The 18878-nt window shown below is 37.6% G+C and overlaps 1 protein-coding gene across 2 annotated transcripts in view; it reads right to left on the bottom strand.

The window, feature by feature from the left end:
• ITPRID1 (ITPR interacting domain containing 1) overlaps positions 1-13254 on the bottom strand; it is a 75347-nt gene extending 62093 nt beyond the window's left edge. For both annotated transcript variants that reach the window (XM_072412137.1, XM_072412138.1), the window contains exon 1: positions 12847-13254. The gene's annotated coding sequence lies outside the window, so the exon portion shown is untranslated. The remainder of the gene's footprint in view (positions 1-12846) is intronic.
• Positions 13255-18878: the final 5624 nt, after the last annotated feature.

Genomic DNA, 18878 nt, shown 5'->3' with positions numbered 1-18878 from the left:
GCGCTAATTAATTGCTATGATCTCACCATTGAGCTTGAGATCCTCCTTAATCGCGCAGCTGAAATCTAATCGCCTTAATTGGCAGATTCCGCGCTTCCCTATTGTGAAGGCTGGAATCCGGCTGGCAGTGAGGCGAGTGTACGCGCACACTCGAGTCTGGACCGCAGTAATCTGCGATCGATGGCCGCGCGTACTTTCGTGCTTCCAGCGAGCGCGGATTTTATTGATGAATCAGGGGCATCATGTTATGTTTATATAAAATGTAATTGTTCTAAGAACATAAAGTTTATCATATTATTAAACTTTAAATGATTTCTTCAATGGTTTTCTGTATGTGTAGACAGAGTGCCACAGGAGTTAACTTCTCAGATTATTTGTTTAATTCAAATAAAGTAACTTCAAGCTGTAGTGTAGACGTCACTAGTAAAATGAGTCAGCCCACTGACACTGTGCTTCATCAACATCAAAGTTTGCTGTCTTGCTGAATTATTGAACTGTTAAATACAAATACTTTTGTCTTTCTTTGGTCTTAGGCTCTCTGCCGAAAAAACTTTGTGAACCATTAGTTCTATTAAAGTAGACTTGATTGGATGCAAAGACATTTTCCAAGCTGCATAAAGATTTATTTTGAATTTAGGAGTAGCATTTATAAAACCTAAATGAACTCCAGGAAAACAGCTAAAAGCACAAAAAAATATGGTGTAATAAAAAAGTGCATTCCTGTCCATCCAGCTGTGAGATTTCCATAGTACACTCAAGTCAGCCTAATATTTTTATTTACAGGTATCCTCTGTCCTGTTGCTGCACAAAAAAGCAGAACATTTATTAGCTTGTTTCTAGGTTGTTTTTAGCATCCTTCCAAAATCAGGTACTTACTTGGCTATCATTCAGAAAAATACATTAGATATTGAAATAATAATGTCAAAGCTGCATTTAACTTGTTTCTTTTATATCTATCTGAAGTTCATCCCTAATAAAGACATCAAATAGTTTTCCCTGTATCAGGAAACAAAAGGCAAAACACTAGCTTCAACTGATGTTTGCTTTAGTTTTCTAAAGTATTTCAATAACTTTCTATAGAAAATGTTTGACAAAGGTTTGGCCACGTTCTGCGGTGGGTTTACAATACAGAAAGTACAGTTGGGGAGGGACAAAAAGGGCATTGACTAAAATGTAACTTTACTGGTCTTGTTACTTTTTAGATAAATTTTTTATCTTTCCTAATACAATAAACATAGCTAAAGGCTTTACTAGGCACCTAAACAGGTCAAATTTACACCTAAACAGGCCACAGTTTTGACAATGGCCCTGATTTATTAAAGCTCTCCAAGACTGGAGAATATAGACTATCATAGGTGAACCTCGGTGATCAAACTTGGAATGGATCTTGCCCAGGACATAAAACATTTGCCAACTAATAGCATATGATTTGTAAGAAATCCATTGCATGTTTGCTGGGTCAGCCAGGTTCACCAATGATAGTCTATCTTCTCCAGTCTCGGAGATCTTTGATAAATCAGGCCCAATGACTACTTTTTTATCTCTCCTAAGGTGCTTTGGGCACAACCCGGCCAAAAAACACACAAGGGGTTTATGCATTTAATGCTTATACATCTGCAAAATAATATTTTTGCAAATCCTGTGGTCAAGGTTGATGTAACTACTATCCATAATTCAACAAATCCCAAGCTCCTTGATAAAACACTCACTTTTGTGCTGTATATCAGCATAAAGGATGCACATTTAAATGCACATTTTATTTTGTCTGGTTTTCACATTTTTCTCAATCCACTACTTCTGTCTTTTCAAAGACATCACAAACCAAATTTTTATGCATAATTAAAAGCGCACTGTATATCACTGTGTGGAAGCATTCAGTCTGGCAAAGGGACAGGGAAAATTTTCCTCATGTCAGTCCTAAACTCACTGATGTGTAGATAAAGTCATTGGTGGGTGGTGACCTTTTGCCGTAATCCTTAAGTATGCACTGCATACTCGATTACCATTTTCTAGACCCAGCATCGATAACCAGGTCTAGGATTCTGCAACCACTTGATCTCCCAAAACCACCATCCTTGCTGCCAAGTCTTCTGGGTCCATCATGATTCTCTTTGGCTATTGGGTAACCACTGAAGATGTAACTCATTTAGGTGTGCTCACATGTGCTGTGCAATGCAAGCAAGAAACCACCAAGAGCAGGGGAAACTATATTTTTGCCACTTTGCATGTCTCCTCCACCAAAACCTCTTCTTCCTGTGCACTTTTTGTTATTTTGTACCTATTTTTCCGACTTTGGTATGAATAAGGATCTGGGATGCTTTGCTGATCCAAAACTTTTGTGTCAGGCTCTAGTCCAGCAACAGTACTCACCAGACTCTACTCCCTCAATCTAACACCGCACTCTTCACCTATAGCAAGCCACTGCTCAGCCTCGGGTGACTGGTTGCGTTTCCTAGAACACGGGTGACCCCAGGACTTGTGCGCAAGTGATGGTGTCTGGAGAAGGACTGGCAGAAGACCTGGAGCCCACAGATAAGCAGTACCAAAATTCCAACAGAAACCAGTCCAGAATACAGAGCAATAGGTCATAAACAGGTATGCCGTCTACCAAATGAGGTACACAAGGGCACAACACAAGCAGAAATGGGGTCACATGCAAAAGGTCAGTCCAGGCAGCATAAACTCATAGAGTCAGAAAAAGGCAAAGTCGGAAACAGTAAATCAGATGAATTCACAAACCAGCAGCAAGTCAGCCTAGCTTAACACTACAACAGGCACTGGTGACTGGTAGTCAGGAACTAATCTGCCTCTAAAATTCCCTTTAGCTGTGCACAGCTTTGGAGTGTGACCCTGGGATGGCGATAAAATACACCAGGCTGCACGGCTAAAAGGAAGCAGAGGCTTCCTATTAAGACATAGCAGATGTCTTAATAAATAGGCAGTGTGGGATAGTGCGGTGGCGCACATCTCGGAATCGCTGGCCCGATAAGCCTTTCCTAACTTTTTTATAAAAAACTTTTTTTTTGATTAACAATCACCAAAAAGGGTAAATTATTCTAGTAATGCAAAGAATTATACATTTAAATACCATAAAATAACTTTTTCTATCTTCCACTATAAAACAAACATTTTTCAGAAGAGACCCTTCAAAAAATCTAACAAAATCATTAAGCACTAAGTACAAAAATAATTTTCTGATAGAGAATAGCTTAGGAAAATAGTAATTATCATTTCCACTGTTTTCTTGTCAAAGTGTTTTTAGCATTACAAATATTTTTGGCAAAATATACTTAACAGTTTGGATGTTATGCACACATATTATTCTACAACCTTCTTGAAACATTATCACTAGAATAATCTTTAAAAAGAGACTTCTTACCTATACATCTGAAGTTACTCTTCTGGTGTAAGTTAACAAGAAGTGATGTTAAAATAAAATATTTCACTAGGCAATTTTTGCATTGCTTTTACCAAACTGTGTTCGTTTTCCATTTATTCAGCTCAGTAAATGAATCTCACAGCTAGGCTGTCATAAGACACAGGCCATACAAGGAGTAGCATTACACATTTGTTACTAAAGGGGCGGAAAGGCAGATTATAAGGGTCAGCTACCTTTTCTATTTGTATTGCTCTTTTTCCACATCTTGGCACGCTAACAAAGGAGTGGATAGCAATTCAAGGAGGAAGTAGTCTAAACTTCTTTTTTGACATTTCCATGGTTATAGGACTCTTAGATTAACAATGTCCTACTTGCATTGCAAACAGTTAAACTGTTGAAAAGGCTCTACAAAATTTACTTTCATGAAACATCCCAAGGAACTATCTATGGTTTCATATTGATTTCAAAATAAAATATTATGTGTTTTTTTTTATTAATTTAATTTTGATTTTTATTATTATTAAGAAAAGATCAATGTAATTATTTGTAATAACCAAATATAATGATTATTTAACTCATCTAGTTATATAATGTTTTTGGTGGTGTTGCTGGGAAATCATCTTTTAATATTCTAAAGATATAGTTGATTCCAACAGATACTTAGAACAGTATCTACAAACAAATTTATTTTGGGCAGATGCTAGAATATACAGTAAATCTCTAATCTTTAAAGAAAATTTCTGAGGATAATTATATGCGCAAAACTTGACAAAATTATTATTTAAGTGATGGGCAAAATATAGAAATGTATTTTTGCAAAAAGATTTTTTGAAAAAACATGGCCCAACTTTTGTTTCCCCCATTAGTTGAATTCAGATTTTCACACTGCAATCAACTTCATGAAAATTCCCTCTCCATCCCTTTTTCCAGCAGAAATAAACCCTATATACTTTCCTATCCCCATTCCCTTGCATGGGGCCATCATATTCTTCTTTTTTTCTTTTTCTAGTTGTGATCTTCAGCCATCTTAATTGCCTAAACTGGATGACAACTCCTGTACAGATGTGAGGGATTATTCAGTCCCAGCAAGTGCAGGGAAAAAACTTGGAATGCCGGTATTCTGGTGACCAACACTTGCACATGCACAGGTCAGCAACTCTGACAGTTCCACTAAATGATGGCATGACTAGGCGGAAAGGGAGCAGGCTAGGAAAGGGTTAATGTTAAGTCTCGGAAGTTAGCGAGAGGTGAGGTAAAGGGGGTGGAGGTGAAGGAGGGGTCAAGTGGTAAAAAGGTCAGGAACAGGAAGTGGGAGGCCATTACTTTAGTGGGGGTGAGAAGAAAGTTTCCCACACACCCTTTATTGGTTTTGGGATTGTTTAGTTATGTAAAGTTGCTGGGAGTTGATTGTAACTAAGGGAGAGCGGTTGAGATCCCGGGGTGATGGTTCTTTTGGTGTAATATTACAGTGACTTGGGGAGCCATCTTTGGTGTGGAGTCTCCATGGCTTTTGTGGATTGTGGTTGTAATTTGTGGTTTTCTGTGGTTAAAGTAAGGTATATCGTTTGGCAGCTGGGATCAATTATACACATACTTATTTGGTAAAGCAGATCACTGGTTTAATTGATGTGCCTACGAGCACAACCAGTAAGGGGTTAAATGGTTAATTGTTGTATAATGTTTATTAAGGTAAAATTGTTATTTATTTAATTTATGGTTATATTAAAGTTTATATGGAAGTTTAATATTGTTATACATTTGAATAATTTTAAATTGTTGTAATAAAAGGCCTATTAACCAAAGGCCTATCCATTAACCAAAGGAGATGTGTGTGGTGTGGTTTTTAGCTAATGGAGTGGGGATGGTTGGTATTGGTTAAAAGGGGGAGGGGTATTGTGTTTTGGATAGGCTGCCAAGATCTGTCTTGCCGCAGTCAAGCCCTGCCTGATCACAAATTTTTATTGTTGCGTTAAGTTGAACTTTAGTTAATTGAGTTAATATTTCAAACTTCTTTAGTACATCAGTGTCACTATCGTTCAGGAAGTCTAGTTATGACTTTTGGAGGAGCTCAGAGACTCCATTTAGGAGGGGAAATAAAAACAACAACCCCCCCACCCACCAGCAAAAATAAATAAATGAAACCGTCCAGTGCTAAAAATACATGACTTTAAGGTTTACGTGAATGTAATTTTTTCCTAGTTTTGTAAAGGGTAGGGAAGTGTTTAAATGTATGTCAGATTATTTAATGATTGCTGTCTGACTTCTCTTTAGAACAGGAGGCCCAGCAGCAAATGGGAGGAAATATCACCTAAATGATATTCCTGTGCCAATCCTAGGCAGTTGGCATAGGAACAATAATTCCCATTGGCTTATTAACCCTCATGTCTTGCTACGGTAACAGTTATGGATTATTTCTGATCTGTTTTGGCCACAATGATCATCAGGCGAAGAGCCACAGGCGTGTCACTACCTTGCTCTGTTTACTGGTTCAATTAGATAATAATTAATGTGGGCTAGTTTTTAATAATGAGCCATGAGAAAAGAAGATTGTTGTGCTGCACCCCCCACAAAAAAATGACTGACTTTAAAACTAGCTAATTTGGTGCTTTTTTTTTAGACTTCCTACACAGATTACATTCTCTAGGTACCCTGATAAAGGGATACCTAACTTGTCAGACTTATCATACTTTGACATTCTGACAGTACAGTGGAAAGAAGAAACCAGCAAATAATCAAATGGGTTGAATCCAGCACCTGTAACCTCTGGTGAATTTTGTGTATAGTTACATGACCTTGACAAGCTCATGTATAAACGCATAGAAGTCAGTGAATTGCCTGTCCTTTCTCAAAGCAAGTGGATGCAGCATCAGCTTCTTCTGAGTCTCTCTTATTGAATCCTGCGCTGGTGGACGGACCATATCCTTTTGTATTGAAGGGGCAAAATGTGCTATTATGCTATTGATGCTCATGACAATATCCTGATTGGTGTATATATGCCTAAATTGAGATAATATCAAAGCTATTGGATACTATACCACTCTATTGTTACTTATCCCCTGAATAAGAACTTTTATCCATGCAACGCATCGGGAAAGGTTTTAAGTGTTTAGATAGCTATTCTTTGTTAGTTTATGACATGCTGTTGAATATGTCATATTTTCAGGTTTTTAACAAGTTTTGTATAAGTTTTTGTATTTTTTTGTATCTAATAAAGATCTTGTGTACATATTTTTATTGATATTTACCAATATTTTGTTTTGTTTGCTTCTTTATCTGGTAGGGTAGGGAAGTATTTCAAACCCTATCAGGTTATTTATTTTTTCCTAATAGCTTTGCTGTCTGTGTCTCAGTAAGAAGATTTCCTTTCACTACCTGTCCTGTACAACAGGAATGAGTGGAACTTTCACCAAAGTGAGGCAAAATCATATGCAGTTTTTAACAAAAATGTATGCCCATTAGATAATAAGCCCTCACCTCTTACTCTAGTAACAACTCTAAAAAGTTGGATTTTCCCTCACTTTCTGGGATGTAGACAGCATTAAAATTTAACGGCAGTTCTAACCTCTCACTGTCCTATTAAAAAAAAAAAATATATATATATATATAAAAAACATTGGTTTTGAAGTGCATCATTTACAAATTGTAGAAGACTTAAATGCTACACATACCCACTATAATTGTGTATAATCTGCTCACACATCACTTTTTTCAAATTTTTAAGTCTATAATTACCTTTAGTTTTTTAGTCCTTACATGTCATGAATAAAATTGTTGTTCATGATTAAAATTGTTGTTTTTGAAAGACATATAATTTCAGAATGCAATACTTTCAAGAAAAACAAACTAACACATGCAACTCAACTGTAAATATTTCTAGCTAGTGTTATTATGGAGAGATACTGACATAAACACTATAAAACTAAGGAAAATGTTATTGTTTCACTGCTATGAAGAACTATTTCAATTTTAAAAATATAATTTTCATGCAAAGTCATGCAGTTTGTATTGGAAAAGTAGACACGTATGCATAACAATATTTTTTGTGAAGAGAAAACATTAACCATAATATTATGATACTAACTATGTATGCAATGCAATGCACATATGTAATGTTACAAATATCTAACCATTTACTGTGTATACAAAAGCCATTTAGAGACAGCTGATGGTACTGTATTTTCAGAACATTTTAGTAGACACTAATCTGCAAAATTGATTTTGATGCTAACCAGAACAAGGAAATCTTTAAACAACAGACAATGTAAGCCTTAAGCAAGTAGAACAATTGAAAGGGCTAACACATATTGAGACATAGCATTTATATCAATTCTCATTTTTGAGAATTGACCGTGATCATGTCCGTAAAATTAGAAAGTAATTTATATGCAGCAAGTGATCCACAACAGGCCATATCTCCATCCACTGTATAAAAAGGACATTCACAGTAGAGAGTATTAGAATAGTAGAAGTAGAGAGTAGTAGAAATATAATCCACGTTTAAAGTGTCATATAAAACAATTTGTGAGCATATGTGTGTATATGTTAAACGAGCACCAAAACTTCTAAAAAAAATAAAAAGAAGGTAATAGAAATTATGTTTTTGACATTACAGCCATATCAAAAAGCTAACTGTAGGTATAAAGAACTGATATGTATTGCCCTTCTACACATAATAAAAAATGTAAATGGCACACACTATCTGGGAAGCACTATTGGATAGATTAATTACAAGAGGTGATAAGGTTCCTGGCTCCAATCCACCAAATAGTGTGCTACCAGGCAATGTAGGAGATCTAACTTTTGCTTGCAAGTAAACACAGTTCCTATTCTTTTTTGGGGGGGACCTGGGGCTGGAAGTAGACATGGCACCCAGCTTTGTAGTAAACCACTAGAAGAATCAGAGACAGGGATGATCAAGTTAAGTCTAATGGCACAACCCAAAGACCTGCTCCCTCCTACAGATGATGAACAAAGATTATCTGTACCTTACTTTATAGGTATAGTTATCATTTAGGTGAACAAGTGAAGAGTTTAAGTAAAGGAAGCTGATGGCATGTTTTGTAAAATGTATATACACAGTGCAAAGTCAATAAAACTTCAGGGATATCAGTCTATCCAGTTAGGAAGTGGTTGTGAATTATTTTAACCTGCTTTGGTACAAACAAAAGCAACAAATGGGAATGGATTTACCAAAGATCACTTTTGTTATTTTTTCTGACTGATTTTCATTGGTTTTGCATTTTGCTAGTGACTGTGTCATCACTGATACTGCCCACGCAGGTTACATAGGAACGTCTATGAAGTCACATCCATACATGTCCTAGCACAACGTTTGTTAGATCTCAAGACATTTAAAGAGATAACAAGAGATTGGCCTTTATGCAAGGAAAGCTAGACAGGGTTGTAAAAGTGTAGGAACAAGTTCAGTAGTGTCCTACAAGTTGATTGAGTTAAGCTACATACACACTTCCAATTATTATCGTTGGAAAACGAACGACGAACGTTCATGCACGATATATACGAACGATCGTATAGCACCGACCCTGCACATAGAGTTAACGACACGATCGTTCGTAGATATTGTACACACAATAGATAAGATCGTTTGAGCGATAGAGGAACGACAGGAAAGTGAACGGACGTTCGTTCATCACGCATGCTTTGGACATGGACGATCAACGAACGACCGTACACACGAACGATGTTCAACGATCGTCGTCCAATCCGATCCGTCGGTCCGGTCGTTCGTTTCCAGCGACTTTCCTCGTTCGTCGGCGTCGTTGGTTACTTTTTTACGAACGATTTTTTGCCCAATCGATCGTTCGTCGTTCGATTGGAACGATAAAAATTGGAAGTGTGTACGCACCTTTAGGCATGTTTTTGATCAAACTGTTAATGTCCAACTCTATGAGGGTGGCATATGGGCACAACATCCTTTAGTGGGACCTTTGCTAACAGCTTGGCACTGTGCAAGTCGGTCTGGGTGCAAAAGGGTTTGGGTTACTCCTGGTGCAAGAAAATACTTGCTGCACGTGGCTAGACTGTGTAGGCAATTTCTGTATGACATAAGCATTGATGCCATTGAATGTTCCCCACGGGCCTTGATACCAAGAGAACCTCTGGTACGTTATGCATCATTATGTATATAACTCTGCCAAGTAGTGCCACAGTTTGTCCAGGAGCTCACTAAAGCCTCCAGGTGTAAGAGGAGATCCCCAAGGCCACCATTTATTATCTTATCAGATGCATGCGCAGCTGTTGTTATGAGGCATATGAGGGTCATAGAATTTTGGTTTCAATGGACCTTTCCTACATCATTTTCTTTTCAATATATTGCACAATGTATAAGAACAAAGAATTTCAACATTTAGCTTATTAGCCTCAGAGCTAATCAAAAAAACGATCTCAAAAGCTTGCTAGAGCTATTTGTGATTTGGATCTTTTTTTGAGTTGATGTATTTAATTCCCCTTTGGGGTATGGTTACTGTTAGGTTAAAGTGACATGTTAAGGGTAGGTGTGAGGTCAAGTACATTTTCGGATAGTATTTAATGATGATGTTTTGATTTCACTTTTTCAACTGAATGGTTCAATTCTACCCCAGTATCATCAAGTCTTTGTGCCACAGCTGACAGTAGACTAGTGAAGACTGAGATGAAGGTAAAACGCTTCTTTGAATGAAGATTGCTTTGAAGGAAAGATAAAAGTTTTGAATAATACCCTGGCTTAAAGTCATGTATACGTAATCCTGTTGCCACTCCAAGACAAACAAGAACACAAGCAATCCCATCTCTAATGTCAGTAGTTTGGCTGGGAATTTCATGGAAGCTCCAGCACTTTCTTGCTGGTGCTGTTGTGCATATATGTGTTGTTTGAATGTACTTCTTTTGTTCTCTATTGTGGAAGCATTGGATTTTAATGTTCAAAGAGACTGCATTCCTGCTTTAATCACTTCTATTTTTTTTTTTAACTTTGAGTAAATGAATATAGAATGAAATCAAATAGCGTATTGTACTTTTGTGGCAAACCAACAGCCAAATACACTTAAAAACAAGGAACAACATTTTCTGCAAAATTTATGGTAAGAAAATAGAACAGAAAGTTGAAACTTTTAACACTAGGGAAAATACCTAGCAACAGAAGCTGTCTAGTCATTGCTTACTATACAAGTAATAAACAGGTAAATGCTACTGATCTCCAGTTTTCTCATTCCTACTCTGATACATATCTCAGAAATCATCTGCTCTCAAAATATGTTGTTTCTGCCTGCTTTCTAATAATAGAAAAATTAATAAAAAAATAATAATCTAAAAGTAACTTAACCACTGTGAATGCTACTGTTAATGTGCTCCTGTTTGAGGATCATGTCCATAGACAATGTGATCTGTGTTGAAGCAATGCAATGAATGAGAATGAAAAAAAAGTTTCAAGTAGTGCTGGGGTAACAGCGTTGCTGATATATTGAAGTCTCAGGTTGTTCAGTAGACTAGGGAGAATTTGCGTTAGGTAAAGTGATATGTCTAGCTTAGTGTGTTGGTTAGGGATGAGCAAGCGAAATTTTAAAATTCGTTCTCGCTGCGAATCGGGCCGTTCTCGCTTACCGAACATGTAAGATCAAATTTTTTAGGACCTGCAAGAGCAATCAGGAGCGGAGCTGACAGCTCTTGCAGCCCTGTAGTATGTGTTCTTGGATAGAGAGTCCCACCACTGTGCTCATCATGAATGAATGCAGCCGTGGGAATCATCACAGGATGATTCCCACGGCTGCATTCATTGATGAGCGCCGCAACAGGACTCACACTAACAGAAGGATTACCACGACTGTCCTCACCATGAATGAATGCAGCCCTCAGAATCCTCCTGTGTGCAATTCCTGGGCACTAGAAGTTAAATGAGGGCTTACCCTCATTTAACTTCTAGTGTCCGGGGATTGCGCACAAGAGGATTCCCCAGCTGCATTGCAGCCACAGTACTCTTCCTGTAATGATTTCCTCGATCTTCCGATTGATCCACAAAATTGGTTCACCGAAATTTCGTGGACCCATCAGAAGTTCGAGGAAATTTTTGCGAGAATGTCAGAGGCATTTCCACTCATTCCTAGTGTTGGTAGGTACAGACACATTCTTCTAGTTTTACTGCTGTTATTTGAGGATTGGTAGGACACCACCTAACTTGACTGGCTGTGGGATTAGGTTGGTACCACCTATGACCCCTTATGGTGGAAAACTGCATGTTTAGCTACTCCCAGGTACATAGCAAACTGCTGCTATTTTCTCAAGAGCCTACAAACCACACAACAGGTTAACACATTTGCATGGATTGCACATGCAGTTGCGGTTATAAAAGCAGCCACGCAGCCAGAAGCAACTCGACGATTACAGGAATCAGGCAGAATTCCATCCCATGTTTTATAAGGTTGTTCAGAGTGTGTTTAAGCCTGCGGTAAAAATGCTATAGTCCATAGCAAGTCTGAAATTACATTTAGGGTAGGCGGGGGGGGGGGGGGGTGTGTCAATTAAATGTGAAAATGGTACAGAATTTATAGTTCTAAATTCATGAATATCTTTTTTGAGTGAACCGGATTGTTTCAGGTCAGACTTGATGGGTCCCTTATTTTATCAGCTCTTCTAATTATACTTTCTCTATGAACTTGACTTGTGATCTTCTGTAATGCTAGATGCTAATCTATTATATGTATATAATTTTATTTATATTTAAAAATGTAAGTTATTATAAACAAGCATACATACATGTGGTACCATAAATCATAAAGGTGCACAAATGTTTATTAGACTCTGCATGGTTTTAAATTAGTCCAACAGCAGATGTATAAAAGACACTGAGCATACAGGTGCACCATGGCCATAATTGGATTAGGGTTTAGCTTTAGCCAACATTCTTCTGTATATAGGAATAAACCTCACTTCACCTAAATGTAAATACTAATGAATGTGACATCTTGCTTTTTCACCCAGTGACAGAGCAACAACTTAAAAACAGGTGGATGCCCCCTTGCCTTTAGCAGCAATTGTTTCTAGAGAGATGTCACCAGCTAAACACTGTTGGAATTATATGGCTCATGTGCTGTCATTCTTTTACTGCAGAATCTCTTTTCCCAGCAAGGGAACAATGATAGATCAACACCTTGCTCTTGTGCTCTTTGTGGTAGCAACACCTGAAGAAAAGGTGAATGTCTTAGCTTTCATAGTAATTCTATCTAGAGAGCTGCTGGCAGCTAAATGATTTTTGGGTTTCTATGGTCCTTAAAAAAACTAGGTTGGTGGAAGCAAAGCTAAATTTATTATGCTGATTACAAGATAGTTTTCTACATTTCAACAGTTTTTCTACATGGCAATAACATTTCATTGTTTCGACTTTGCTAAACCAATAACTACAATGACTGATCAGTACAGGCTATTTTATTACTTATTCCACAGTTCTACTCTATTAAAATATAATTAAGCCTTACCTTTAAAACCAGGAGATTTTGCTTTGTCTAGAAATCCTGATGGGTGATGTAAGGCAGAACTTTGAAAAATATTGATAAAAGCCATTGATAAAGTCAGTTCATTTCTGTGACTGTAGCTGTTTTGTATATGCTCTGGCCATAAGGTAATGTTAGTGACTTGCTTGAGCTACTGAAAAGAAAAAAAAAACACATTTGCTTAATCTTAGACTGCATTTTCATATTCCCGCCTACTAGACGAAACACAAACCTGTTTTTCTAGGTAAACATTAGGTATTACACTGACAAAGCAGACGAAAGCAAAAGAGCCAGCAGCTAAAACAAGAAAATGCTTGAGGTGCTGGAATTATTTCACCATTAGTTTAGAAGGACTGACAAACTGATTGGAAGCAGAAATGGAAGATAAAATACAGGCAAGCGTCTGTGGACTTTGCATAGGTTGCAATGTGTCCACTTGTCAGCACTGGTAAAAGGAAACAGAAGCTTTGGATGTTTAAGTGCTATTAAAGGCTTCACTTAATGTTCAGAAATGTACGATTATACTGCCATTTCAAACGCTAATGCACAATACGCATAACAAATCTAGCTTGACATTGCCCAGTATGCCTCACTTGTATTAGGTGATGAGATGCTAAGTCAATTAATAACTTCTTTCAAATTCTTTCCAAACTTTGTGCGAAGGCACGCTTGGTCCCATTTATTTTAAAAGTCATTCAAGCTGTATTAGCTAGTATTATACTAATGCAAAGTCTGAGTTCCACAGGGATTTTTATTTAAAATTGAGTGCTTTAAAAACATCTACTAAGAAAAGTTCTGTAATAACAAATAGGAAAAGGAATTACATGTTTTAAATTGGTTATTAAGGTATGTTTTGTTAGCTGACAGGTAAATAGGCTGGTACAAGACTATGTATCAGTTTGTGGAAGCTGGAAACAGCCAAGGAGGACATATCCCAATGTTATAAAAACATAAACTACTGTTCAATGGACAGAGGGTATTTTTATGTGGCTACAAGGGCAAAGTTAAAACAATATGAACTTTACATAATGGACATGGGTGATGATATGTTTTTTTTTTTTTGGGGGGGGGTGTCCCAATGTCAAGGAACAAGGCCTCCACTACATATCTAGTTACACTATAAAGGATGAAAGGGTGAGGGTGACTTATAGTGAAATCTGGAAGTTCCCTTTATAAGGTAGTGTCAAGACATCTGCTAATGGGTACAGGAGTACCCTGACCAGTAACAGAGTAGGGGATCTTGATTGATGTTTTTGATACTGGTCACCTGGGGAAACCCAAATCCATCATAATTTCACTGAATTGGATGAAGCTAAAAGGTTTAAAATTTGAACTGAATGCCTAGTAGGCCTGAGTCCCATCCTTAGTGACCTGTACGACAAATTTGCAAATGTTTCTGATCTGGTACAACACCGCCTACCTTATATAGATACTCATTTGTCCTGTGCTTATAATTTTGTTTCCATGTTGCTTTTTCATTAACTGCCTTTCAACCTTGGCCCCAGCACTGATATAACATCTGCAGTATACCTTGTTATTTAACACTGCGTTCCTGGAATCCACTCTTGTTGGTATTCTGAGTTATTGCTATTACCACAATTTTTACAAGCACTTATGCTACTCCAAAAGCTCAGCTTAGGAACTATTCAGGGCCATCATCTACTTGAAATGCAATGCTGGTTTCAAAGATGATATAACTATGTAAATCCTGGTGTATCTGCAGTGCTTGGCTGTGGTCACAAACATCTTACACAGATCAGTCTTTACTGCAGCATTAAACCTTGTGATTTTCCAGTTACTATGTTTACAGAGTACACTCTAAGAAGTACACAGGGCGAGCTCACAGAAATCATGCATCTAATGTATTTATATTTAATATGTACTTAAGATAAAAAAAAGGTGTGTGTGGGGGGGTGGTAGATGCCATGTACTTGAGTCTACCTTTTTCTTACATTTCAGATAGAATTTTTTCTTTCCTTATTGGGGAAAGTTACTCTCCTTAATTGTTGAATGATCAATGCCAATGAAGAATACTGCTCCAGAAACAATGGTCTAAGTAAGGTTTCCCACCACTCCCTGTTGCAAAGATTTTACCCTAGTGAAGTAAATATATTTAAGGCATTTTCCTGTTTTTGCACAAAATAAATGCAACAACTTTTATTATTTCCAACTACACTAGCCAGGAACATTCTTTTTGCCTATATGAATAAAATATAATGCACAAAAAGAATACCAATACTGTATATTGAATAAGTTACACAGGAGATAAAATTGCAAAGGCAAATCCAGAAAAAATCAAGCATACCTACCACTTATAGTTTGATTAATTGACTTTGGAACTTTTGCACTGAGACTGGAATCCTTGCAAAATTTTTACATAGATTTGTGACAAATTTGTAACTATATTTGCATTGTTTTCACTTGAAACATAGGCATATTGTAAACTGAGTCACAAGCAAGTTTTAAATCAGTGCAGCACTACTTTGAACACCAGCCGGGGGAAAACAAAGAAACTGCACACCAATAGTAACATTTGTCAACTTTTGTCAAACAGTTTTTTTTTATGTGTACTGTATCTTTGCATACCTACTTTCAGAATGTCCTTCAGTGTTCAGACGTTAAATTAAAGGTGTAAATTGGCCCTTAATGCATTTTAAAGCTGATGTTTTGAATTGCACTCCAGCTATAATGCACTTGCAGCCTGTGTACCACAATGTACAGGAATGCAAAGCCATGAATTCTGGTGCACTGCATTACAAACATGGTTTTTTGTGGAGCATAACCCAACTTTATGTGTCTAGGTTATGGAACCAGTCTGGTATTCTTAGGAGTAGGGTGATATATGCTTGATGATATAGTGCAATGTTGGGTTTAGGTTTGAAAAGGAACTGATAGGCAGAATGGGGTTCCTGTGATATCTATATGCAGGTCTACCCCAAAAGGCGGGGTGGTTTGGAGAAATCAATTGTTGAGGATCTGCAGGGAAGAAGATGTCAAACAATTTAAGGGCCTTTGGGCATATGTAAAAAAAATTTTTTGACACATAGGAGAGATCTGGGGAATATGGATACGTTTAGAAGTTCAAAATTGTGGAGATTTACTTTAAAGTTGCTAAGGGATTCGAAGATCTCAAATACCTTCAATATGGACAGGACTGAGATGTAGGGCGAGATATTGTAGAGAAGGAGGTCATCTGCGATCATTTGAAGTGATGGTAAGAGATTAATAATGTAAGTAATAATATTAATTATGTAAGGCTTCTTCGAGGATGTTCCATGACTAGTGCACGTGCCTGTTTTTTGAATGTCAATTGATTCCGCTGCATACATGCAACACAGGTTAACACAACAAAGAATTATATCAATGCTGTTCTTTGTCAGGGATATTGAAGCAAGAGGCTTAGAATGACAGCAAGGCAGCCAGCATTTGCACAATGCCAGCAATGATAGGCTCTATGTTTATCACAGGGAAGTTTTAAATTGCCAAAAGATATCAAAGCATTTATTAACTGAATTCCACAGATACATTTCGAAACTTGATTAAAATGATATACTGTACTTACAGGGTTTTAGGTATTTTGTTTTCAGTTTTGGCTCACCTCACCCCAACCTGCAGGATTTACTACCTCACTGTTTCTCGTGTAATATTCCATCGAAGCCATGACTCAATATAATGCAAAGATATATGAAGGCATAATAAATAAATGGAATAAGGGCATATGTACCTCTAGGCTGTATCTGTACTTTATAATAACTGCTTTCTGTGGTGTTCTGAATGTATATTTGCCTATGGAATCATGGAAAAAAAAGGCTCTTTGCTGCAGGATGTTACCAGGTCGTGACCCTTGGGATCACACTATCTGAGGAGGAAAGCTGCAGCAGACTTGATGTGGAAACAGGTGACGGACAAATGCAGTCTGGGTGCAAGCAAGAGGTCTGGGCAGGCAGCAGACAAGCAAGTCCCAGCAAAGGGTCAGGGCACATGGCACACAAGCATAGTCAGAATTCAGGCACAGGTCAGGGCAGGCGGCAGACTGCCTGCAGACATGTGATACCAGGAAGTGCTGCATGTTAACTCAGGCAGCAACAGAAAGTGAGTGCTGCGCTTGGCAGCTCGATCAGGTAGACAGGCGTAGGCCGCTGCAGGATGGTTGGTCAGAGGAACCTGACAGGTATTGTGACACAATGACAAGTCACCAATTTAAAAAAATGCAGATAAAAATTCAGTAAAATAAAGTATTATAAATGCATATCTGCAGTGTTCTACCTTACCATAAATTATCCTCTGTTTACATGTAATATGCCTATAAAATAAATAGAAAATTTGACTTTCCAGCTGGCTCCTCCAAACCCCTCCCTATATAAACTTTAATGTAGCTCCTAAGAGATTATAAAAGGAGAAAACAATGGATCAGCCATTCTCAACCAGGGTTCCCCCAGGGGTTGCTGAGGGGTTCCTTGTACTGTGGCAGACTGACCTCTCATTTCATGAATTCTGCATAGGACGCACGTCAGATAAATCTCATCCGATAATCAGCTCAGGGCTGATATCGGACGGAAATCTGGCGTGAATGGAGAAAATTTCTCTCCATATCTCTATACTTTTTATAAAAGAATATATAGTAGTCTCCCCGTTGGCATTTTTATGTATAATTAAAGAGGGTAAGAAAACAGGCTTTTTAAAAGTTCCACTGTTCTCTCCCCTTCCCTCTCCATAGTGCAGAATGGTGCTGTAAGTAGAGCGCTTTTTTATTCATCGTTCAGTCGTTTGTTATGTGTACCCAGCCGAATTCACTACTGACATACTGTTTGAGGTAACGTTGCCTTCCCAGAAAGAACTAGCATATGCATAACTGTTTTTTTTTTCCTGTTTTCAGAAACTATTACTTATTTTTGAAGAAGTAATAATTAAAAAGGGTTTCACATAGACCAATTTTGTCTGGCTGTAGCATGCAACACTACAAATATTTTTGCATAAAAGGAGAACAATATACAACATATATTTATTGTTTTTTTTAAACAAGTACAGGTAGTCCCTGGGTAAGGGACATCTGACATACGGACAACTCCTTATATACGAATGCGGTTTCCCTGCTCGCTCGTGTGCAGGACAGAGGCATGTAGGGGCGCAGTTTGCATGACTTGCAGAAGAAATCTTTTGCTAAACACAGCTGAGGCTGTGGGTGATCTTAAGAGCTGAGCTGATCTATAGCATCTTGTAACTCTTTAATGACCAAGACAAACTCTGCAGCTGTTTCTTTGTGCATATCAAAGCACAGCTTGCTCCAGAAGTTAATGAATATCTAGGCTCTGTACAGTATTTTTTTTTGCTTTGTGATTGACTTGCAGTGAGGATTTTATACAGTAACTGACACCACACTCCCTAATAATATGTTGTGACAAACATCTGTCTTAATTGCATTTATTAAAATAATGTACCTGTTCTGACTTACATACAAATTCAACTTAAGAACAAACCTACAGTCCCTATCTCGTATGTGACCCGGGGACTACCTTTACAGAATATTTCTAATTTCTTAACGCTCTCTAAGACTGGAGAAGAAAGACTATCATAGGAGAACCTGGGTGATCCTACAAACCTGTAATGGATTTGGCTGAGGATTGAAAAAATTACTAGTTTAAGGAAATCTGTTGGTTCACTGAGTTTCCCAATGATAGTCTATCTTCTCCAGTCTTGGAGAACTTTTTAGCCATTTCATACTGAATGGGCGTGGTTGGGAACCATATTTGGACGCATTTGCATGCAGTATTGTTATGGTGGTTCCTAAAAAGTGACAAGTAGATTATGGCTATTCAGTTGAGAAAGAACTCATCCTCAACCACACTCAACCTCACAAAATCGCAATGCAAAGCAGTTGTCAAAGTCTGTTTTACAGCATAGTAGTAGAAGAGGCGCACCGGGGAGATGCTAACAGCAACATTTTTCAACCACAAATCTGAGAGGGCCCTTAGTTTTTTTTGGGTTTTTTTAAGCCTTTCTCTGTTGTTTCTCATCTG

This window comes from Pyxicephalus adspersus, chromosome 5, assembly GCF_032062135.1.
Source record: "Pyxicephalus adspersus chromosome 5, UCB_Pads_2.0, whole genome shotgun sequence".
NCBI lineage: Eukaryota > Metazoa > Chordata > Amphibia > Anura > Pyxicephalidae > Pyxicephalus > Pyxicephalus adspersus.
The sequence above is the reverse complement of the archived record's forward strand: the minus strand, read 5'-3'. Positions and strand labels throughout refer to the sequence as shown.